We start from the raw sequence: 8,719 nt of genomic DNA, 5'->3' as shown, positions 1-8,719 counted from the left end.
GTGGGCCCGTGATTGACTGTGAGCTGCCAAGCTCCATCCAGCATTTCCCAAGAGGCCTCCAGCAAGTCGAGCTGTGCTCTGCTCCTTACCCAGAGAGTCAAGAGGTCAAATTGGAATTCCATCCTTATTTTTCATACATAGGCAATTATTATATTACAAATGTACTAGAGTGATTGTGAAGCATTCTTAATTTAGCACCTAATGCAGTATTGTTGCCCGCCATCAGGTGGTGCCATTGAATAAATCAAATAGGAAGGGCGGCACTGAACGTTTGACTACATCCATATTGAGTAACGCTGCAAATTGCACCCTGTAGTAAGGAGTACTTGGCACTCGTTCAAGCGACACAAGTCTTGTTATCAGAAATGCTTTCAAAGACTGTTTTTTGGGGGTTTCGGAGGGGACAGATGCAAAGATAAACACTAACCGGTTAGTTTGGTAGAAGTACATCTGGTTAGCCCTACCTCAGATAAAGCGCAACAAACAGTTGCTTTCCTGAGCTTTACTTCAGCCACCCTGACACACTGAAATTGTTATTTCATGTTACCATTGTCAGAAGTTGTGAATGGTACCAATAGAGCCATTGTAAAGGGCACTATAACGGAAGTGTTTCGAAATGTGGCTAAATCATGCGGGACTGACTCCCAAGAGGTGGTTGAGACAAGCAACCAAGACTACCTAAAGGCCTGTTAGCAAATTCAGAATACTGGGATAGAAAAAGATTGACCCTGCCTACTCTGCCTGTGAGTGGCTAATACTCGTTGCCTTTGTTGGTTGGATTGGTTAGGTTTAGGCGAGTGAAGTGGGATCGGTTAGGTTTAAAGTAAAAATGTCAGGATAAGCCAATCAGAAGCAGAGTAAGGTGGCAATTACCTTGCGATCCCAGAATTTGCGAATCCGTGACCTGATTCAGATATTTCCCAAATTGGGTCAGTTTTCAATGTTTCTAGAACAAAAGACTTAGACGAGAAAGTTAAAAAAGACATCTGGGAGTTAAGGATAGGATTTATTTGACACCTACTGTAGATGGAGAGTTTTTTTAACCTATTATTTTTTACAGGAGGCATTTTGACATGTTGAATAGCATGAAAAGTACAGCTGGACATAACTGCTGCATTTCATTGTGTTGTGTGTTTGGTGCAGAGCCATCATGAGTGCTATGTTAGTTCCTCGTTTTGAGTTCCCTGCTGTGACAAATCAAAATGTCTGCTGTGAAAAAAGGTTTATTATTGGCAGGTTTTTACAGTAACATCCACAATTACATACACAGGTTTTACAGGAAATAAAAGTTTGCAGTTGAGTGAAGTTAAGGTTAATGTGTGCAGAGGGAGAAAAATATTAAAAAGAGTTAGTGCCTTGAAATAATCTTTGTTGTTGTTGTTGTTGGCTTTGTTTTTGCTGGTCATGTATGCTCCTAAATTTTACCTCATTATTATTAGTAAGTGTACCTGCCTGCCAGTGGTCATATACAATATCAGAATTTAATTTGGAAAATGGACTGAATTTATGAATCAGAGGATGCTCTCTGGTGATGCAGCACCGCTTTTTGATTTAGGCTGACAAGACAAGCGGAAGGTGTCGAATGCCAAACAAATGGTCTCTTTGGCCCAGGTCATTTCATACAATATATGACAACTATCTATCATGCATTCACCTGGTGATCTCTGTACTTCCCTGAAAGAGTCTGGGCTGTATAGCAACCATCTTCAGTCATAAGCACAACAGAGAATATGTGAAAGTGCAGCAGTTACACTGCAACTCACATCCAGGCTTTCTACACTCTGAGCGCACACAGTTGAGTGAGTCAGCCATGATGGAGGTGATGGAGCATGGAGTTCTTACTCCCCTGGCAGGGGTCCACAGCTATGGCCACAGCCAGTTAATGATGATCTTCTCACTTCTAACAAACAACTATAGCAAACGCAGAGAGCCACAGTTATTTCAGTAAATCAACAACAGATAATAAAGAAGTGAAATTGTGAAAAAAGAGAGCATGCGGTGTTCTCATTAATAGTTCATGTCTTGCTGTTTTTATCAAAATATTTAAAAACAATGTATAGTATGCTGAGTATGTAAGTGTGTAAAAATATGAATCTAAGAAATACAGTAATTGACAATTAGCACTAATATGTTAATATTTAAATTTTAATATGGATAATGTGTTTATGTGTAAAGTGTGTAAAATATCAAATTTGCTACAATACAATTTCTAAAACTAGTTTGTAAATTAAAAATATAAAAATATACGTATGCAAAGCTACAACAATGAACAACATAGATATACATAGACAAGACTAACAATAAGTATATATATAATGTGTAACATGTTAAATATAGCCTACATTTGAGTATAGTAATAATAACAGAAAAATAAAAAATAATAAAAGAACTAGAGCTAACTTGGTGCAAAAGGGTTAACTGTTTCCTTCCAAGCTCCCTTCTGACAGCTCTTTTTGTCACAGTCCTTCAAACTTTTCCTCCATGGACCAACAATATATCTGAGTTGGTTATATTAGTATCTGCATTTGTTTTCTGTTTTCTCATATTCATTTGTCATGAGGAATTTGTATTCTAGGTTTGGGTTTTTTTTCTTGTTGCATTATGGTTAGTGTTTAGTGCTTCCTGCCTCATTTTGTTTTGCTCACCTCATGTGTTATGTCTCGCTTCACTTCCTGTCTTTGTGCCCCCCCTCCCGTTTTCTACCACACCTGTGTTGCATCAGTCATTAGCTCCACCTGTGTGGAATCACCCTGTGCTCCGTGTGTATTTAGTCCTTGTGCTCCCATTTTCTTTGGTTCAGCTCATAGTCAGTCCTGCCTGTTGTTTCCAAGTTACTTTTTTTTATTTTCATTGGTTGCCTGCCTGTTTTTGGATGCTGTAAGTTTATTTTTTAACATTAAATCACCCAAATCATCCTGCTGCTCCCATCTATTCATTCTGTGTTTTAGGTCAAACCCTCTATTCGTGACCTGTGACACTTCTTTACTGCTGAACTGCAAAATCATATTGAAAAAAATTGACACGGTCTGCACTTATTGTGTACTTTAATTGGTCACTCAAAGGTATCTATCTACACAGTATTCCGTTCAACACATGTGCCTTTAAAAGCAATTAAAATGAAACTATTGATGATGTTTTTTTTAACTCATGTCTGTGCATTTTCACCATTTTCTCTGTCTTTATAAAGACAACTCAATTAAAATTGACAAAACAGACGCACAAAGATAGGAAGAAAAATTACAAGTAGGGCAGTCAGCCATTGTGAAGGTAATTAAACAATATTTCCACCATATGGAGGCTGTTGGGTGTCTAGAAAATGTTAATTATTTTCTTGCTGTGAAACAAATAATCTGGCTGAGGTCCTATTTGATATTTCAGACTTGTGTAATGTCATGTTTTGTCTTGCACATTGTGTACATTAATTTTCAGCACTTATACATATTATTTATACCACTAATATATGGCTTGACATGATTGCAAGCAGAGTGTTGCAACAAACAAACAAATTTGTGCCAAACTTTTGCCAAAGTGTAAGCACACTGTTGGTCTGTAATTTGTTCAGTTCTAATATGCTTTTTTTGCAGTAATTTTGGAGGGATTTATTTTATTATTTTATTCAAGGTAGTATTTTTACTATGTGCTTTTCTGTAGCTATTAACATCTCTTTTTTCACTGTGAATTTATGTGCCCTGTGCTATTGTTCTGTATCCTTTCTGAAATGCTCTCGTGGCCAGCATCCATATGTAAACCCTTGACTCTTTGTTCAAGCCTGTATAAGTTCATCTTGGTGCAAATCACCATGGGACTCGTCTGGTGTCAGATTTACTGGGTAGTAGCTCCATACTTTTTGACCTTGGATTTGCCCTGAGGGTCTCTATGATGAGGGAGAGCCGTACAATGTATTGATTAAAGCCCCCAAGATAGACGTTTTCCTGTCATGCTATTGACCACCTCTTGGCCCATGAGAGTGTGGAGATGATGGAGAGACGAAATGCTGGCCTATTAACAGAGCTCCTGCTCTAACTGAGGTTAGACGAGTTCAGCTGAGAGAAGAAAAAACCATGCCGCTTTCCAAATGATTGGAGATGACTGGTTACCCGCAGCCACCAATATCATTGGTTAACCATTCATGAACTCTTATAGAAAATGTCAGTGTTCCACTAAAGCCATAATTGTGTGAATGAATACTAGACTTTTTCCACATTGAATAATGCATTTATGAGTGTGCATGAATAATGAATGCATGCATAATTCAATGCCCGGCTACAACAGTTCAAACTTTTTAACTGTACGACATTTTAAAGCAGGCTGTTTTGTCATCACATTTTTCTCTCGCTGTCACAGAGCTGACCTGGACCTCTTGACATGATGCTGATGGCATGCAAAAAGTCTAATCAAGGAGGAACAGTATCACTCCAGCCACTGTGAAGCATCTGGATGAGTTACATCAGCCGACCTTCTAACAAGGTAACAGCTTGGAGCTTAATGAAACACTTGTGTTGATACATTGCATGCAGGTATGAAGAGAACGTACTGTACTTTTATAAAATACAGAGTCCATAAAGTCCAAAAAGATGATTTTTCTTGTGTGTGAGTGTGTGTAAATTTAGGAAACAATTTATTATCTTGTGGGAACAACATTTTATCTAGAGGGAACAAGTAACTGTGTGCACAACTTATGAACTTGCAGGAAAAAGTTATCATCTTGTGTCAGAGTTATTACCTTGAGGTCATTATCTTGTCTCCACAAGTTAATACCCTGTGTGCACAAGAAATTACACACACTCAGGTTAAAAAATAGTCTGAAAAATATCACCTTACAGGACTTAAAGGGTTTCATAAAAAAGAAAAGAGAGCTAAAAATGTCAAATGAAATCGAACACCCTGAATGGACAAATGGAACAATTTTTCAGTGGCTCATTTAATGAGAGTTTTGTCTTTGTGGGAAAATGAGTGCCCTGTGTCCTTCACAATAGGACATTTCTATTATGTTAATTAGAGTGTTTAAAATGTTTTCTCTCTGAATTTTGTGGATCTGTTCATGATAATTTGCCATGTGATCATATTGGTTGTTGTTGCTGTAAAATGTCTTAAGGGACCATAAAGGCATGGGCACCATATGGTGCAGAACACTTAAACCAATGACAATTCCAATACATGGCGTACTCCGATACACTTGGCCACATTTACCTGATAGGTGGCCTCAGGGAAAAAATAAGCTGCTGGGCTCCTGTTAAACTCTGTAACTCACTCTCTCTGTGCACCATGTACAGTTTTTCAGTTTATCTGCTCTCGTCTTACTGACGTGTTTGGCATTTTGTGTTCAACAATCTAGTCAGGGAGGATGGCATTTTTCAGTATTGTTGTCTATTACAAGAAGCACAAGATCCATTGAACACAGACTCAGAATTCAGCATAATTTCCTCCAATTAGGGATTTCTTTTGGGCCAACAGATCTCGAAGGACTTTGCTGCTTCTTTAGGAGGCTTACTGTCACTTAGCATGGCTGTATGAAGTTCTAGCTGTACTGTTTTCTCTTTCTTTTTGAGAATACTGTCCTCCATCTCCTTGAAGTGGTCTACTGAAGTGCACCTGGTATTGTACTGCCCCTATAGTCTATGTGACTGCATGGCCGCTGTCAGTGTGTCTATGCTTTTAAATTTCATCTTCTGTTGTTGGCAGGGGACAACTTAACTTATAATATTGATGTAGAGGGAAAAATCACAAAGTCCAACAGATAAAAAAGGGGCATGCACAGGAGAATGCATGGCTGAAACATCAGTGCTTTTAGGTAAATAACTAAATAAAGAAAAGATTTAAAAAGGTGTGTATATGGTCCCCTTTATAGGAATGCACAATAATTTCTGCACATCATTGGTATTGGCTGATAATTGCGTTGAAATTTTCAGAAGAAAACTCAAGATCTACCTTTTTACTTTTAATTCAATTTTACCCATTTATTTATTGACTATTTATACATTTTAGTTTGTTTTACCAGACACTATATTATTATTATTATTATTTTTCATTAATTATTATTATTATTTTAACATTCTTATCTATATTTTTTAATATGTTATCCTTTTTTTATTTAGTTATTTTAAAAATAACATTTTATCAAATATTAGGTGTTTTTTTTTTTATTTTATTCATGATTAATATTATATGTATATATTTTATCTTTTATTATTGGTTTTATCTAACCTCTTTGGTTTTATTGTACGAGGCACTTTGTGTTACAGTTTTGCTTGTATGAAAAGTGCTATATAAATTAAGTCTTGATTGATTGATTGAAGACGAAATGTCAGTCGGCCAACGTGCTGATTTTTTGTTAGCTTTTTTTTTTTTTTTTTAAATTGACAAAATTAACAAATATAAAAACCTAAACCCTAAATTAGAGTATTTATCTTATTTTGCACAATGAATGAACATTACATACATTGAAAAATAAACAGCTGGTGGCCAGCAATGACAGAGAGAGACTGTGGGGAATAACTGCATGTGTTTTATATCATACTAGGTAAAATAAGGATTTATTTCACCAAACTGGTGATTGTTGGAATAGTGGACTTAGTTACTAGATGGCATATTAATACCTATAGCTTTAGAATGGGATGTCATAAAAGCTCCTGTAGGTGTAATGTGTAGGTGGCCCAATCCTTTGTCCATGTACTGTATCTGCGGGGAGTGATGAGGCTAAAGTCTTGGTGCCCAAACTATAAGTATGCCCTGCTGTTGAAAGAAACATTTCAAACATGAGCGCTGGGTAGCTCAGTTGAGCGCACGCTCCATAATCTGAGACCATATGTCCTGTCGAGTGCGACCGGCGGTCCTATGCTGCATGTCATCCCCACTCTCTCATTCCTCTTTCCTGTCATCACACATCACACATCAGCTATCCTATCAAATAAAGGCCATAAAAGTTTTTTAAAAAATGAGTTGTCTGACTGAACTAAGCAGGGTGAATGTGAAAATAGATTAAACTCAAAATTGGCACCAATACCCAGATCATGTCATGGGAAAACTTTAATCCTATTCAATAATAAAGCCTATAGAAGCATAAATCCATATGTATATATGGCTGTAATATTTGATGTCTTCAGCTTCAATCCATGCACCAAATGGAAGCCTGGAAAGTTTTAACTGGCCTGCCGGCTTCAAATATTATTATCTTCATGCTTACATTTCCTGTGTAAATGTATGTAATAAGGTGATCCACCAGTCTCCGGAGGCAATCGCAGTCCTACAATACCATGGCACATCTGTCAGAAAACCTCTGGATGTGGCTCCGCCGGAGTTCCCCTGTGAATTTCTATAAGCCCCTGCGAGCTTTGTCCCATTTCAGCTGAGCAAACCACAGGAGATGAAGGGGGCAGAGGGCACCGCTAGATGTGCTTCAACTGCCAATGGGAAATGTCAGTCCCTCTCACAGACGAGGAATAACAAATAGCCTCTTGAGTGTCTTGACAAGCGATGGTGGCTGCAGCAAACTTACTCCACCCGCCGTCCACAGAGAATTATGCATGACTTGAGAAAGAACAGCCTCCCGCTACCTGGGAAATTTATCTCATCTAGTGCTCGGAGACATTTTGACAAGAGTATCTTACATATTTCATCACATTTCTCTGGTAATGCAGAGTAGTACCGACGTAAGGTCATAAATAGGAAAGGTTTGACATTATTTACTTTCAGTCTGAAGGCCGATTATTTATAACATTATGTATCACACTACATCAGCAGAGAGGTGAATAATTTTACTCATTTAATTCAACATCTTAGTTCCTACTTAACCTCATGCTTTCAGCTTTCACTCAAAAACTGTCCAACACCATACCCAATTTATTTCCCCTTTTTCTGTATCTGCTAAAATGTTGCCAAAAGTAATTTCCTGCAACTGCAAACACTTTCAAAAACTTCTAAAAGTGTTTATTGCGTGCGTACGCGCGCGCACACACACACACACACACACACACACACACACACACACGTTGCAAGTTTGTCCGTGTCAAAGTTAAAGTGAAATCTTCAGTGATGGCCCTTGACATTTGAAGTTGGACCATCATGGTGACACAAAAATTACACTGATTTTACACCCCAACTCAAACTGTGACGACACACTCTTTTTCAGTGTTTGTCACCACCATCAGCCTGGAAGCTCTGAGAGAAGATCGGAAAAGTTTCATTAAATAAAACATGAATGTTGGCTGATATCAACTACTCCATACCTCTGAATTAAGCTTATTGTTTAATCTTAATTGAACACTACTTGAACACTACTGAACACTACTGAACACTACATTCTATCACATTGTGTGAGGTGCTAGACTATATTTTTCTAAAGTGTTTATCTCATATTGAAACCGTCTCACACGTTCCTCCCTCTCGTCACTTAGTCCAGTTTATTTTATTCAAACACTGAGCTCATTGTCAGACTGCAAACAGCAGCTCTCGCTGCCTTGGCTGCTTATCAGATAAGGGTGGTCACACAGAATGACATTAACAAATTTTAAGTAGTGATGGCTTCATTTAAAAATGAAGCCATCACTACTTACCCCAACTTTTTTCCTGATATACATTTAAGCTACATTTCACATAACAAAAATTACATAAGCCATAATCAATTTGTCAGAAAATGCCCTTTTTAAATTCTTTTTAACATTTGTTATTTAGTAGCATAGCAGGGATGACAATGTCGCTCAGTCACAGGTGTAGGTTTAAT

The 8,719-nt window shown here is 37.6% G+C and overlaps 1 long non-coding RNA gene across 1 annotated transcript in view; it reads left to right on the top strand.

Annotated features, from left to right (window-relative positions):
• Positions 1-2,815: 2,815 nt before the first annotated feature.
• The window catches only part of LOC121953280, a 35,535-nt gene continuing 29,631 nt past the window's right edge, over positions 2,816-8,719 (top strand). The window contains exons 1-2 of the long non-coding RNA XR_006106499.1: positions 2,816-2,877; positions 4,345-4,467. This is a non-coding gene — a long non-coding RNA (uncharacterized LOC121953280). The remainder of the gene's footprint in view (positions 2,878-4,344; positions 4,468-8,719) is intronic.

The sequence above is a fragment of the Plectropomus leopardus genome, chromosome 14, assembly GCF_008729295.1.
Source record: "Plectropomus leopardus isolate mb chromosome 14, YSFRI_Pleo_2.0, whole genome shotgun sequence".
Lineage (NCBI taxonomy): Eukaryota > Metazoa > Chordata > Actinopteri > Perciformes > Serranidae > Plectropomus > Plectropomus leopardus.
This window is presented reverse-complemented; position numbering and strand designations above follow the sequence as displayed.